Here is a 17,437-nt window from a genome sequence, read left to right as displayed (position 1 = left end):
GTGCTACACTATGGGGCTGTGTGTTTCTACTGATGTACACATGTAGGGATACACAGCTCTAGCCCTTGCATGAAAGGGTGACTCCATAGGACGCTGCAATAGGAAGGGGCCACCCTGAAACAGGAAACCTGGGGCAGCTGTCGTGGTACCAGCTTAAACTGGAACATAGACAAGAATTCAAATATAAAAACCCTGCATACTTAGTAAGTGATTTAATCAACCGCTGAAAGTGCTTACAAACTTTAAATTCTTCCATAAGAGGGTTTTTGTTTTTTTACAAGATGAGTTAGACTCAAGCGAGATCTTATTTACATTTGCAAGAGTCTTATCCTCCAGTTAACTCAAACTTTTGGAAAACTCCTATTGAGAAGTCTGTCACGTACAGTATTTACAGCAGCAACAATTAATTTTCTTGCTGACTTAATGAAACTGTTCTCTACCCCAAGTGCTTAATATCCTCCTCGTACATATTTAATGTTTTAGAGCAATGTGTGCGAGGAGGTGGAGAGGAGATGGTAGGCCGTTTACTCACTATGCTTTGAATGAAGAGATAATAACTGAAAGTACTCAAGACTAAAGGTACACGCCAGTCAAATATGTAAATGCTGCATTTATAACTCCCTCCGGGGACACAGTATACCTTGTAGGCGAGGCAAATTTTCATTCTAGCATTCATTTTGTGCAGCTGGTTGATCTGCTGCCTAATCCCCATGGATGTCAGTATCCTCATTTTCTAAAGGGCCCCTTAAGCAGAAACTATGAAGTTGAAAACAAGTTATCATTCCATACACCTACCACTGCAGTCCTCCACACCCTGGATCGATATGTCACTTACCCTTGGTCAGACATTGGTGTTCTACTGGTTGCTCTCTTCCAGAGATGCTAGACTAGCCCACACGTCACACATACAATAAATACAATTTTGAACTTACACCCATCATTGCGAGATCTGCTTTACTACTAGTTGGAATTAAATTTTATCTGAGCACCACAAACTGAAACCACTATTTAATTCATTTTCAATAGTCTTAACAAACTCACCCATCCACGTCTACATGCTTTGTTGAGAAATCACTTTGAACCTCCCCCCCCCAGGCATTTCTAGCCATAGCCATCTAGAGTAAGGGCATTTGATTCATGTAGCATTTACACCCTGGAATCCATCTGTCCTTAGCTCAGGCATAAATGCAGGAAGGTGTGCTTAGCTAAGAAAGTTCCTCCTCCCCTCCTCCAGATGAAAGAAAACAAAATGCCCATAAAGACTCTTGGGATGTATGACATCATTTTGACCTAGTCCAGAAACCAGGAAGCAACTGAAGAAATGTAAAAAAATGTTTTACAACAAATAAACATAATATGCCTTTCCTATCTATTTACTAAGAATAGCAGCATAAGGAATAAAAATAGTTAATGTTGATTGAAAGAGTGAGTGAAGTTCTGCTTTAAGAATGCAACACTCGCTCAGCCTTCTTTGGATCATCCTGGCATTGACAGCTCCTTCTGGCACCTTTGTTAAAGATAGTTATTAAGAGGTCGTACAATAAATTCCCGTATCACCCAGTAAATGGTCTCCATTCAGTAGCCAAAAAAGGCATACAAAAAAAGAGAGGTTGTGAAAAGAAATTCACAAAGAAAGCGGCTACATTATGAACAGAATGTGATACTCAGAAAAATTTCCAAAAATTATGCTTTATTACACATACAAATTTGACATATGGGCAATCGCCCTGGTTTACCACCACCTCAGTATGAGACAATACACACAGACCTAAAACCATATAAAATGACACCAGTACCGGTCTAAATACCTGTGCAAAAGGGACAATGACTACAAGAGTCTAAAGTCCCTGTGGCACTGGCGCATAGGTGAACACTTCCCAAAGGAGGTGTATACAAAAAATTATACCATAGGTATACCATAACACGTGTTATAATATGTAGACTATGCTACTACCAGAGTGGTTATATTCCAAACAGGGAGTTTCAAAAAATTATACCATAGATATAAATATCACATGTATGCAGTACGGCAAGCACAGTATGCGTCAAAAAGAAGGCATGCCTCAAGGCCTATATGAAACAAAACATAAATGTCATGTAAATAATGCAGTACATTCCTATGCCGGCACAAGTGGTTGGGGCCCATTCATCTGTGATTATTACCAGCTGTTTCCTAGGGCTCTTGAAAAAATATGCCCTATTTTTTCCAGGATGGAAGGGTAGATGCATAAAGCAGCGCACTGCTTGAAATGGTTTCTTCACCACTACATGTGGACTACATACCACTTTCTGTGAGAAAAACAAGACACATCCCAATAGATCTTCTGCCTGTTGAAATACATGTGGTATATCTTGTTTCCTATACAAAGCACCATGATGTCCCCATCCTGTAGTGAAACAGACAATATATGGAAAGTCACTGAAAGAGCTTACACTCTATAAAGGATATATAGGTCATATATGTCACATAGGACCATATATCTAGTGTCCCGCAACAGTCCACTCACCACCTGTGCAATGGATAATAGGAGAGGAAAGAATATCCTTCATAGGTACTGCCATACAAGGCCAAGGAGGCCAGGGAGCCACCGCTGACATCCGCCGATATACCGCGGGCTCCAGCCTTCTGGCACCTACCTGATGTCAAGAATGTGAACTGTAGGGTGCAATAATTAAATAATGAATTATAACAACAATGAGCAAAAGTTACTTTTTTACAGACTAAAAAAATCAGGTCGGGGTCGATTCTGTCCACCTTGTCTCACTTCTATAGAAGGGGCGTTCTGACCTTCTTCAATATAATCAAGTAAATCCACCAGTGAATTTGTGGTATTCTCACGATGGTCACGGCTCCTTTTTAAATAATAATGATAACAGAAATCACTAAAATGGTTCTGACCAAGTTCACTTACCTTGGTACAGGACACACAAAGTGACACACATGGTTAAAATGGCAATTAAAAATTAATCTGTAAAAAAGCCGCATCTGTAGCTTTTTAAATTGCAATTAGTGTCTGTGCATAAACAGTCAATGAGTTTGTTAGCTTTCATGTGGATGCATTGAGCAGGCTAGATACTGATCCAGAGCAGAAGAGAACTGTCAAAAGACCTGCGTAACAAGGTAATGGAACTTTATAAAGATGGGAAAGAATATAAAAAGATATCCAAAGGCTTAAATATGCCAGTCGGTACTGTTCAATCACTTATTAAGAAGTGGAAAATTTAGGAATTTAGGAATCTCTTTATACCAAGCCAAAGTCGGGTAGAATAAGAAAGATTGCAGCTGCAACTGCCAGAAGAATTGTTCAGGATACAAAGAGAAACCCCACAGGTAACCTCAGGAGAAATACAGGCTGCTCTGGAAAAAGACAGTGTGGTTGTTTCAAGGAGCACGATACGACGATACTTGAACACAACAATACTTGAAAACAACTGTATACTCAGACAAAAAGAGTTAACGAAAAAAAACCCCAAAACAAAACATGTATAAAAAAAACAGGCAGACTTGATGGAGCCCTTGGTCTTTTTTCTGCTGTCACTTTTCTATGTTTCCATGTTTCTACAAATCTCTCCATTGGAATATCCAATATCTATTATCCATATTTGGAGGGTGTGCCTTTGCAAATCTGGATTTCCCATGTCTGTGCACAATGCAGAGTCACCTCAACAAAGCTTTAACATACTGTATATTTGCAAAAGTAATTCGAGTTTTCAGCACCTTTCTTTCCTATAAAAACCTTAACACATGAAAACTAGACATCGTTGGGTATCGATTGGTACTGCCTACTTGGGAATTTATCACTCCAGGGGGCTTCTGAAAAACCTGGACCCAGTACGTAACTATTTCTAATGCTGAGGAATCCCTTCACTGCACACAACAATGGGTGAAATTTTCTTGAAAAAAATACTTTCTATTTTTCTTATTTGGAGGGTCTAATTTTGGGGTGCATTTAGGGTAGTGTAGTTTATGCTATTTTGTTTTCTTTGCATTTTGTTTTTATATTAAGTTTTAATTTTCTTCTTTTTTGGTTTGTTAAAAAAAAAAAGGAAAAATAATAAGGCACAAGAACAGACACAGGATACATGAACAGAGCTTCTGGAACCCGTTAGAGGCTAATGCTGATTTTGCTGAAATCTCCAAAATGTTAAAGAAATTAAACTACCCAAGTGCCTGCTCACACCTTCACCTTTGCATTTTCATAATGAACATTGGCACATGTTGCTGACAAATGTTGTGTGTGCCCATTCATTTCTAATGCACCCCAACATGCATCAACGCATCAAAAAATTTACATGACCCACCACAATATACATACCTGCAGACGCCTGTGATTCCACAGATGTAAAACAAAAGGGAAATTTTTGATGAGCATTGAGGGCAGAAACGGGCACAGACACCACATGTACAACCCATGTGTGCAAACACCTGTGCAAATGCACAATAATAGTGAATGGAGCCTGAAAGTGATCTAGTCACAATCCTGGACAATATAAACTGAGAATATGGTTAAAAAATACACAAACAATCCACAATACATACTGTAAATAGCGGTTACTTATAGTTACGTTTTAAAGCTGTCCGAGTCCCTGTCCTCTATATTTTACCTGGTGACCATTGGAGTAGAACCGGACAGAAAATCAAACATTTTATAGCTGTCTAAGAGGGAATTTTTTCTCAACAGGACACAAAGGGATTCTAACTGTTCTTTATTTCATCTAAAATTTTTAAAAATGGAGACGTACTTTAGCAACTTTGGGATAACATACTGAGTTGAGGACCCATTGCAATGTGGTAACAGCTGAATGGGCCCAAATTGGAGCTGTGGGTGCACCTTAGAAATCTAAATATCTGTAACTAGCTTCACAGGTTTCCCTTCCCCAACCTGAGTCTGAACAGTAGAAAGAGAAGCAACAGACTGTCAGACTTGTTTGTTTTTTAAGTTAATCTCTCTGATCTCTCCTTCTATCAGATGTCTACTGTTAGCACATGAGCACTGCAGAAAAGAACAAAAAAGGGCGCACTCTCCTCGTTCATTACCGTAATAATATGAAATTTATTTAAAAAAGCAAAAACAGCAAAAAAAAGCATCTATTGCTCTGAGGAAGGGAGTTCGACTCCCAAAACACGTTAGAACTTTACCCGAGGACCCATGATGTTCGCGACTGGCATCCTTAGACTTTTTGTCTCATTTTTTATGACCTTTTTGGCTTGAGAGTATGTTTTTGCTTTTTAAAATAAATTTCACATTATTATGGTAATGCATGAGGAGAGTGCACCCTGTTTTGTTCTTTTCTGCTAGCATCAAGATTCCCCGATCTACCAAGGGTGGTACCTCAGCAAGTGCAAGATTCCATTTTGAGTGCATCGAGAGATTTGAGTGCCGGTTTCTGGTTAATGTTGTATTTTTTACATGAGCACTGCAGAACAACTGATTGGCCTCTTGTGCTGCTTCTCCCTCCCCTAGTCTTAGCTCTCCTGTTCAGGAACTGCAAGAGAATGATACCAAGTCATATCTAGGTACTTACTTTTAATTTGAGTTTTTATTTCTGCCTGGAGTTCAGTTTTAACATGCTCATCCTGAAACTGATGATTTCACTGTCTTGCCTTACCATATCAATAAGTCACGAAGGCGGAGTTGTGATTTAATAGATTTTACTGCTGATGACAGAACAATTCAGTTACTAAGCTTCAAGAATCAATAACTCATTTAGGATAGCAAGACATCAAACCTGGTGGCAGAAATTGCAATGTTCCCTTATTTCTCCTCTACCCTGTAGTTTTACCACTTCCTGCCCAATTCTAGATTCTGCTCCATGAGCACCAATGATGCCTGTTTATAGGAGGTAATGCCATTCAAATGAGCAGTGGACTGTGCAAACACCATCTTGCTGGAGGACGCTGCAGATGGTCAGCAAAACTGCAAATGAACTACGTTCTAAAAATACTGCTGAGGAAAACATCTCGGAATACTGTATACGACACGTACTGTAGCTGCAGAGATACCATTTGCAGCTTATAAGAATATACAAAGCACGGATGTGAAGACTAACGATTTCAAAATATGCGCTAGTTTATTAGTCACGTCCTTTCTAAAGCTGGCCATACACCAGTAGAACTTTGTTCAAATGCTTGTACGAAATTTCTGAAATATTGCTTGTCACGTTTCTTCTAAAGCTGGCCATACACCAGTAAAACTTTGTTCAAATGCTTGTACGAAATTTCTGAAAAATAGTTTGTCACGTTTTTTCTAAAGCTGGTCATACACCAGTAGAATTCTTCATTGAAAGAATAACCTCTCAAGCGCTTCAAAGGGGTCAGTGCCAGGAAATGGACCAGGGAATCAGACGTGACGTGATGATGGCCTAGGAGTCAAGTCTATGTGATGCAGCCCTCCCTCTACTGGGGGATCGAACCAAAAACTGGAAAAAGAAGCACACAGGGGGCGCAAACACCTAGTGCATTATCCAAGGTTTATTGAAAGTGAAAAAATTAGAAACATACTCACAAAATGATATGCATATACGGTGAAGGAAATAAGTATTTGATCCCCTGTTGATTTTGAATGTTTGCCCACTCACAAAGAAATGATCAGTTTAAATATCGAATGGTAGGTGTATTGTAACACTGAGAGTTTGGAATTTGATTGTTTGATTGCTCCTGTGGACAGGTGTCTTTTATACAGGTAACAAAATGAGATTAGCAGCACTCCCTTTAAGAGACTGCTTCTAATCTCAGCTTGTTACCTGTATGAAAGACACCTGGTAGCCAGAAATCCTGCTGAATGATAGGGGATCAAATACTTATTTCCCTCATGAACATGCAAATCAGTGCATAATTTGTTAGACATGCATTTCTTTTGAATTTTTTGTTGCTATTCTATCTCTCAGTGTTACAATACACCTACCATTCGATATTTAGACTGATCATTTCTTTGTGATTGGGCAAACATTCAAAATCAGCAGGGGATCAAATACTTATTTCCTTCACTGTAAAAGCCTGTAAAACCACTGACTACCTAAGAGCTCTGAGGAAGGGGATACGTTCCTGAAATGCGTCAGCAGGCCTACCTCACCACTAGTCGGGTATTCTGTCATCACGTTGGACCACCTCAGTCGTTTTACAGGCTTTTATATGCATCTCATTTTGTGAGTATGTTTTTCATTTTTACACTTTCAATAAACCTTGGATAATGCCTTAGGTGTTTGCACCCCCTGTGTGCTTCTTTTACCAGTAGAATTCTGTTTGAACGTCCATATGGAGATGAGTCTCCCCTTTGGTGACTGTGAGTAAAATTTTGGGACATGATTTCCTTACATTTTCAACTTATTGGTATCATTCCAATGTTTCAGAACCTTTCTATTTTTTATATTCTTGACTGTAACTGTTACTGATCAGTCTGTTCTGGTTATCACTCAGCCCCTGCGTGGGTGATTCATATGCTTGTCTTAGACTTTCTATGTCTATTGTCAAAACCAATAAACATACTGAAACAGAACGTCCATATGGAAATTCAGATATTCAGAAACATCGTTCAAACCTTCATATAGAAATTCTGAAAAATTTGATAGTACCATTATGAACTCAACAAATTTCATATAAAAACCCTGAAAATTGTTATTTGACTGCCAAGCAAATGTTTTGAATTCTATGTTCAATTTCAGGATGCACATGCATATTACAATGAATACAATTTTCCCAAAGGAAAACCACATTAGAGTTCTGTTCGTTTGAGAAAAATGTTTCATCATTCTCCTTTGATTTTCCTTGTCACTATATTCAAAAACGATCCATGATTTCACCCCATTTAAAGTGGTTGCAAAGGTAAAAGGTAAATTGTTTTTTTTTTTCTTAAAATAATAAACATGTCATTTTACCTGTTCTGTGCCCAGGTATTGCAGAGAGCTGTCCCTTACCTCCTCTTTGGTGGTCCCCTGCCAGTACTCTCCCATCCTTCTCTTCTCCAAGTGCCCCCATAGCAGGCCGACTGCAGTAGGGGCACTCATGCAGGTGCTTTCCTGAGCCGAGCTTTGTGCATCCCTAGACACACGCAGCACGGTTCAGCCATGCTTCCCACTCCTGCCTCACAGGGTTTGACTGACAGCAACAGCAGCCAATGGCTCCTACTTCTCTCAGAGCCTTATGTGAATACAGAAAGAATGAACAGCTCTGCTGCAGACGGGACAGCTCTGGATTGAAATAGGTCTCAGGTAGGTGTTTGGAGGGGACTGGAGGGGCATTGTTATTGGAAGGATTTTTTATCTTAATTTCAGAGAAAGCATTAAGGTAAAAAAATGCCTTTAGAACCACTTTAACTAATAGAAAATTAAATGAGCATCTCAAAAACCCACTTGAGTGACCCATTCTAGCATCTGACTACAACGATGCCTACCCGATAGTAACAGAGGTAAACCTGCAAGATTTTGGATCCGTTGCTCCTTTTCAGATTGGAGGTTCAAGACCAACTAGAAGGTTATTTTCAGACATGCTGGGAAAATGTTCCCGGGGATTACTGCACGAGGGACTCAAGCTGGCCAAAAAATCAGGAGCACAGACTGCTTTTACTGAGACTTTTATGGGTGGTCGCCTTCTCAAGTTGGCAATACATGGCTCATTGTCTCTCCTTCATCCCGCAGGATTTCCCTATCTACACTAAACAGCATGAATGGGGGAATCTCCACTGCCGGCCACTGCCAGCTATTGTATTTGGACATTATCTAGCAGTGGCCATGGTTGTCTGAATATCCAATAGGATGCAGTTACTGTTTTTCCACACAGCTCAGCTGATTTTGAAATCTACTTTAGGCTCTTGCAGGATCACTAATGGTTCGAATTTCAGACGATTCAGCAGACACTGGACAAAAAATGGAGCTATACATGAAAATGTTGAGAACAACTTTGCTGTGTGGGACAATCTTGGAGATGAACTCCAGGCACAAAAACTTTTATTGAAATATTTTTATTGAAATATATTCCTCAATAGCCACAAAGCCAATTATGTGCACCAATGTATTCACAAACCTGTATCACAAAGCCAATTATACATCGAGTTTATGTGCAGCAATGCATTCACAAACCCATATCACAAAGCCAAATATACATCGAGTTTATGTGCACCAATGTATTCACAAACCCATATCACAAAGCCAAATATACATCGAGTTTATGTGCACCAATGTATTCACAAACCCGTATCACAAAGCCAATTATACATCGAGTTTATGTGCACCAATGTATTCACAAACCCGTATCACAAAGCCAAATACACATCGAGTTTATGTGCACCAATGTATTCACAAACCCATATCACAAAGCCAAATACACATCGAGTTTATGTGCACCAATGCATTCACAAACCCGTATCACAAAGCCAAATATACATCGAGTTTGTATGCACCAATGTATTCACAAACCCGTATCACAAAGCCAAATATATATCGAGTTTGTATGCACCAATGTATTCACAAACCTGTATCACAAAGCCAAATATACATCGAGTTTATGTGCACCAATGCATTCACAAACCCAGTTATTACCTTGTAAGAGAAAATGTGACATCATCACTGTGCTGTACATAGCCTAATCAGAGCCCAGCAGACCCACCCACTACAGGGTGCGTGCAGAAAACTATAGGAGGGTGGATAAAAGACCAGAAGTCCTGCACACGGAGAGAAAGCAGTAGTGGTCGGTCTTTTATTACACTGGAAGATATGAACAAAGCACACCAAGATTCAAGTAAGAATATACAGTACATGCCTCTTTTATTTAGACAATATTTGTTTATCCTGGAGTTTGGTCTTAATGAAATCTCTTCTTTCAAAGCCTACAACGGATCTAACATCAGACATATTTTTATATACAGTAAGTGTATGCTAAGCAATGCGTTTGTGTAAAGGTGGCCATATGCAGTGACTGATGATTGATCTTGGTATGAAAGAATGCAAACAAATGATTCAACCCAAATGATATTGCTGCACGCTTGTGATCAACTGAAAGTATATTGAAAATACAAGCAGTGATAAATGTAAATGATCAATTAAAGATGATTGTACAATCAATCTGTATTATCGACACAATTCCTCCACAGCTGAATGACACAACAGGGTTCAATCATTTAAGAGCTCTATAAATCGACTGAAATAAAGGTCTCTGGCTTGTTAATCATTTTTACTCAATCAGTATAGTCACATCGTATGATTATGTTGATACATGTGTGGCCGCCATGATACAGGTATTTATTACCTCTCATACAATTCATAGAATTCTGGTTATCCAGTTGTGTTCACAAATGTTTAACACAGATCAGTCCCTGCCCCAGTCTCTTGCATTATGTAATGGAAGCCATGTGCTTGGCTGCATGCCCCCCTCATGGTCTGTGGATGAGCACCTTTGGTCTATAACCACTAACTGCCCAACCTGATTCAGGGGTACCCAGGGGCACACTGACCATTTGGAAACTCAGGCACTGCCCGAGGGCCTGGGGTCAGTAGGGGGCCCCATGAGATGCCCCTGGTACCTTTTTCATAGGCTTTTTTGAGTTTGGGCAAGGTCACAGGGGCCCCATGATCCCCTATTGCCCGGGGCCCCATGATTTGTCAGTCCGCCCCTGGGGGTACCCTAGCATGGGACTTCGAACATGCAAATTCCTCTACACACTGCGTATCGGAGCACACCCAACAAAGCACCCATCCTGGCCTAACCAGTGTACCTGTGGCTATGTAGTCCACAACTAACTCGTTTGGGCACTGGGCCCTAATGCAGCCCACAATGCACCGATCTATTTCCAACATTCCCTTGTATCAGGAGTAATGAATATACCACAACACAATGCCTTTGTGCTTTTCTTTTAAGCGGAATTTCACTTTTTCAGGTGACATGGACTATTTTTAATCCTTATGATGCCAGCATTTGTAGATAGATAGATACATTTCTTCAGTTACTTCCTGATTTCCATGCCTAGGCAAATGATGTCACACATCCCAGGAGCCTTCAGGAGGGGAGGGAGGGTTCTCAGCTCAGCCAATACCTGCGCTAAGGGCAAACAGATTCCAAGAATTAAATGATATATTAATAATCTGCCCTTACTCAAGATGTCCACTACCAGAAATGCCAGGGGGTGTTTTTCAAAATGATTTCTCAGCAAAATAAAGCATGGAGACATCGATGGATGGTTGAGTTTGCTTTGAATATTTGAAATTAATTAAAGAGCATTTTTGGTTTGTGGTGCTCAGATGCAGTGCAGTTCCACTAAAATATAACTTATATACAGCCTACAGCCAAGTCATTCTGCCTTCCAGGTGAAGGCATCACATCCTTCGTTACAAACAGAGTGAGCCCATAGAGTGGTAGAGTGCTGCAACACCTAACGACTTCAGCAAGCCAGGAGGACCATCCCTGAGTTCTGTCATTCTGAAATGCAGCACATCCTTCGTTACAAACAGAGCAAGTACATAGAGAGAGGTAGAGTGCTGCAACACCTAATGGCTTCAGGAGCCCAGGAGGACCATCTCTGAGTTCTGTCATTCTCAAATGCAGCACACCCTTCGTTACAAACAGAGCAAGTCCATAGAGAGAGGTAGAGTGCTGCAATACCTAATGGCTTCAGGAGGCCAGGAGGACCATCTCTGAGTTCTGTCATTCTCAAATGCAGCACATCCTTCGTTACAAACAGAGCAAGTCCATAGAGAGAGGCAGAGTGCAGCAACACCTAATGGCTTCAGGAGGCCAGGAGGCCCATCCCTGAGTTCTGTCATTCTCAAATGCAGCACATCCTTCGTTACAAACAGAGTGAGTCCATAGAGAGGTACAGTGCTGCAACACCTAATGACTTCAGCAGGCCAGGAGGACCATCCCTGAGTTTTGTCATTCTGACATGCAGCACATCCTTTGTTACAAACAGAGTGAGTCCATAGAGAGAGGTAGAGTGCTGCAACACCTAACGGCTTCAGGAGGCCAGGAGGACCATCCCTGAGTTCTGTCATTCTCAAATGCAGCACATCCTTTGTTAAAAACAGAGTGAGTCCATAGAGAGAGGTAGAGTGCTGCAACATCTAATGACTTCAGCAGGCCAGGAGGACCATCCCTGAGTTTTGTCATTCTGAAATGCAGCACATCCTTTGTTACAAACAGAGTGAGTCCATAGAGAGAGGTAGAGTGCTGCAACACCTAACGGCTTCAGGAGGCCAGGAGGACCATCCCTGAGTTCTGTCATTCTCAAATGAGCTCTCTCGCAAGCTCTCCACTATATGAAGGGCCCCCCTCCAAAGGCATTGCATACACACTCTTAACCTTTAAGGAGCCCAGTCATTATCCTGCTGTCAGTGCTACAGTGACAACCTAGTGGGGCAACTACAGCAGGGCACATCAGTACCCCTACACTACGTAATTTGCGACAAAGTTACAATGTTGCAATCTAATCACTGTGGGAGAGGAGGCGGAGGAAATCATTCCCCTGTCTGCAGGGGAATGATGACATCATCTCAGCCTAGGCAATGACAAATGACTGGAGCTCAAGGATTTTGGATTACAAATGGTAGAGCATTTTCTTTAAACACACTGTTGCTGTATATTAAGACATCTATAGAATGTATCCTTGCAGACTTTTAATGCTGAAAAGTCCAGTTTGATATCCTTCTCTTACAAATGTAAACTTTAGGATGTGTTTGTAGGAGGGTTTATCATTATTAAACTTTACTTATACTTATAAAGAGCTAACATATTACACAGTGTTGCAGTACACATGAATTATTGTAGCTGGTGGCAGTAACACACTACTGGTGGTGTAACTACAGCCATAGAAGTCCAGGCAAATGCATACGGCCAGAGGATGGAAAGGGGGCTCCATTAGGTAGGTTGTCTGATGTCTCCATTCTAGAAGGGATGACCTCAGATGTACAGGATCATACTTTGGGGTCATACTGTTTCTAGTTATAGATCTCTCTAACTGTGAGTGTAGACAGGTACCTACTGCACATTACTTTTTTGTTGTATTTTGCCTGTGTTGATTATTGTGGTATTATGTCACTTCAGATATTCTAGCTGATTGCTGCAGGAGTCAGGTTGTGTGTTGCATATTTCCCCTGCAGTTATGTCATTTAGAGGGGCATAAATCAAGGGGAGCCAACCTGAGGCTGGTTTGGACCTTTGTGGAATTGTACCTTCCTGTAGTGATTCTTCTTCTTTCAACAAGCCCACCTCAGAGATCCACGTTTTCATGGACTTTTGTTGCTAAGGACATTTTCCATTTCGGGTATTGGTCATAGTATGTTCTCTTGCACCTGTTCTATGTAAGACCGCTAGGGACAGTGTACCAGTTCACAAGCACAGCCAAACTACCTCAACCAGATTGTATGCAATCATCTGTACTACAAATACTAATACTTGTACATTTAGTTACTTATTTCAGCTACTTATATAGCATCAATTTACTCAGTGCTTTACACATATATATTCTATATTCACATCAGTCCCTTACCTTCAAGGAGCTCACAATCTAAGGTCCCCAACTTACTTTCATACATACACATACTAAGGCTAATTTAGTCAGGAGTCAATTAACCTACCAGCATGTCTTTGGAGTGTGGAAGGAAACCAGAGTACCTGGAAGAAATCCACACAGGCACAGGGCGAACATGCAAACTCCAGGACTTTATTCAAATGAAGATGTTGTCAGCATCACTTATTGGAAGGAATGTTTAATGTGGAACTTCACGCTCTAAATCAATATTAACTATTTTGAATCTTTTTGCTGCTAGCATTAGTAAATAGACAGTAACGTATATAGTATTGTTTTGTTTAAAAACATTTTTATTCACATTTTTTAGTTACTTCCTAGTTTCCATGCCTAGGCAAATGATGTCATACATCCCAGGAGTCTTCAGGAGGGGAGGAGAAGTTTTCTCAGCTAAGCACACCCTCCTGCCTGAGTTAAGGGCAGATGAATACCAGGAAGTGAATGCTTCATGAATCATCTGCTCTTTCTCAAGATGGCCACAGCCATGCCACAGAAATGCTAGAGGGTGTTTTTCCAGCATGTTGCTTTGAATTAAAATTAAACAGCACTTTTGGTTTGTGGTGCTCAGATACAGTGTAGTTCTGTTTTAAGTAAAGTACAAGTGTATGCTTGGTGTATTGTGCTGTTGTAGAACATCTGTACTAAGGATAACCCTTGTGATAAAGTACATTTAGTAAATCACACATTTAACCTTCTGGGTTGGGACACTATTTAAAGAAATAGTGGCCAGTGTGAGGAGGAAACAGGTGACTGTGGCAGGTGACAGTGGACTTGTGGGTGAGAGGATAGGTAGGCTTCATGTCCCTCACCTTGAAACTCAGTCTTCATTTTGGAGACTACTGCAGCGCAGGGTTGGCCTATGAACTTGGTCTAACGAATCACGAGAGCAATGCCTTGCATCAGTAGAAGTGGGGAAGCTCCGTGTGGTGTGTGCCTAAAAGGTGAAATGATTTAAATATACAGACTACTACTAAGGTTTAAGATATGCACATCTAGGGAAGACAAGAGGGAATGGTGACGTGTGAGATGTTCTACATTTCCTTCTTGTAAACGCTACAGAATACTGAGAGTGAGAAGTGTCCATTGGTTCTTGGCATGAAGGTCAGTGCCTTAGGACCCGAAGTGTGATGTGCTATTTTATTGGCTTGTGGTTTCTAGCCTGCCCTCTAGGAGCTGAACTCCCTGTCTCAATAACCCAACCCACATGAGTATATATACTGCCTTCAGAGCTTCTGATCTTCTTGGCCAGCACAGTGTCATCTTACCTAATAAGGATGATATTTGAGGTATGAAGTTCTGAAAAAAGCCTCAGTTTAAGGAAATGTGTATTAAATGTATACAGTAGTTGAGTATAGGAGCCCTAACACTTATTATATAATTAAAATAATATACTTTTTTTGTTTGTTGACTTCCAAATCACAATGTTCAGCACACATTGGCTGTGGTGGTAAAAGTAGTGGCGGGGAGTAAAATCTATACCAAAGCCCTAACAGTTTATAACAGTTTATATGCCGACAATGATCATTTGATCTTTAAAAATGCTGGTGGGCAGCTGTGTAGCTAGATGAGAAATGAATGTGAAAAGTGAATTCCCTGCACTGCTGCTCTTCCCTGGGAGCTTCTGTCACAGCACTGGTCCCTAGTAGTTTACTGACAATGTTGACAACTCCCCAGCCACCTGTCCTTGATTTAGAAATACATTGTATTGAGATAAATTGCACTATTGTCCTAACAGACATTGCCAGCTGTGGGGCCTAATAAACTTTTGCTATGAAGCCCCTTGACTTGTTCTTAGGGCCTTGCGTACTACCATGATTTGTGGTACACTGCATTACAAAAAAATAGTGCATGCACCTTTTGAATGGGCTGCCTAAATGGAACGCACATTAATGTGAATGGGCTTCGTTAATGGAATGCACATCAATGTACGGCATAACATGCGTTCACACACCACGGCAGTGCGAATCTGTCCTTAACAAATAAGGCCAAAAAGTACAAAGGATCTGTTTATAAAATTACAAATGAAAAAAAAAAAAATACATGATTATAGTTTCCAAAGAAAATCTTCAATATGAATGGAGCACACCTTACTGTAAACTGAGTACTGATTGGTGGTTGCAGGCTTTACAGAATGCTACTCTCTGCACAATGGTTTAAATTTACCATGTACTTTTTTCCCTTTTGTACATTTTCACCTGTGAGAGTTGGAGGCATCGTTTCAAGCTGGTGACTCAGTGCCCAATGACAGCCTGTTCCTAGCTGGGAAAAATGCTAAGGCGATGGCTTGGTGAGTCACTGACTTGGGAAGTCAGATATCCAGCAAATTACGTACAAGTGAAAAATACAAAGGGAGAATACAACACAGCCAGCCATTCATTTCTCTTCCCCAGCCAAGGGAATTTACGTAGGAGGAATGCTGCATCTAGGTCGTCATTGAATAAACCAGAATGAGCAATGTGTTTATCGAGCTACAGCAGAAGATAATTGTCATTAGATTCCAGGCTCCCTCTAACGCGAAAGCTTCCGAAATCCAGATGTACTTTGTGTTATTTATTGTTCATTCAGCCTTATCTAGACAAAGAAACTATTATGCCTTTTATTGAAATTACCTATCTGCCTATCTATCTATCTATCTATCTATCTATCTATCTATCTACCTATCTATCTATCTTTACCTGTGTAGGAGACAACAAAAGCCAGCAACCAACGGTCTGTACACTGACAGTTTAGGTCAGTGGTTCTCAACCTGTGGGTCGCGACCCCTTTGGGGGTCGAACGACCCTTTCACAGGGGTCCCCTAAGACTATCAGAAAACACATATTTCCAATGTGTAAAGAGCAGCTACTGTGTAGAAAGCAGCTGCTGTGTTGAAAGCAGCTACTCTGTTAAAAGAAGCTACTGTGTTGAAAGCAGCAGTATTGGAGCTAAAACGACACTCATGAATTATAATTACTGGGTAAATAATTTTATGGTTGGGGGTCACCACAACATGAGGAACTGTATTAAAGGGTCACGGCGTTAGGAAGGTTGGGAACCACTGGTTTAGGTCATATATGGCTGAATGAAACAAAATCTGAAGATGTATTTTATAACTGAGGTTTCCATGAATTTCTCTTTTAATTAAAACTGAATTCTCTGCCCATTTTTAAAATGTGTTCCTGAATAACTGCAAAGGATATAAATCCACTTTGTGTGCACCAAATACTTTTTAAACCCCAGTTACAACCTTGTAAATGTAGCTGTGACATCTTCACTGTGCTGTATATAGCCTGTGCAGAGAGCAAAGCTGTGGGAGGGACTAAGTAGCCCCACCCACTACAGGCTGCCTAATGAAAACTACAGGAGGGGCGGAGACAAGACCAGTTACCCTGCACAAGGAGAGAGAGCAGCAGTGACTGGTCTTTAATAAAGGAAGCTCTGGCACAGAGGTAATGTTTCACATTGGATAACTGCACACGAAGCTTCAAGTAAGAATACACATGACTCCTGTATTTAGAAAATATTCCTTTATGCCAGAGTTCAGCTTTAATTTTCATATTATAACAGGATTGTGTGAATTGGTCTTTGCAAATTCCCTGCACAGGATTTGGTGTGGATATTAAGATCATGGGGTAAAAAGCGGATAGCTGGATATTATCACTGCACACAATGTTACTCTGCTAAAGAGAGCTGAGTCTTATGTGCTACTCCTCCTCCTCTATCTAATCATGTCATTGCTGAAGAAAGAATCCAGCTGCCATGATACCTGCAGACAACAGCAGCAACATATAATGCAATCTAATGCTGATTGACTGGCTGTGTGCTGAGTACAGTTTACTAAGCAGCATATGGCTTACCGTGAAAGTGTTTCTTTATCAAATAAGACCAGCACTCAAATGTGTGACACAAATTAAAGGGTCATTTATAACTGAAGTTTAGGAACGGCC

The 17,437-nt window shown here is 40.6% G+C and overlaps 1 protein-coding gene across 1 annotated transcript in view; it reads right to left on the bottom strand.

The window, feature by feature from the left end:
* Positions 1 to 17,437, bottom strand: part of VSNL1 (visinin like 1) — a 256,316-nt gene that overhangs the window by 139,891 nt on the left and 98,988 nt on the right. The window lies entirely within an intron of this gene.

The sequence above is a fragment of the Staurois parvus genome, unplaced genomic scaffold (genome assembly GCF_062004578.1).
Source record: "Staurois parvus isolate SC_StPar_1 unplaced genomic scaffold, SC_StPar_1.0 ptg000098l, whole genome shotgun sequence".
Classification (NCBI taxonomy): Eukaryota; Metazoa; Chordata; class Amphibia; order Anura; family Ranidae; genus Staurois; species Staurois parvus.
Note: the sequence above shows the minus strand (reverse complement) of the source record. Positions and strands in the feature narration are given on the sequence as shown.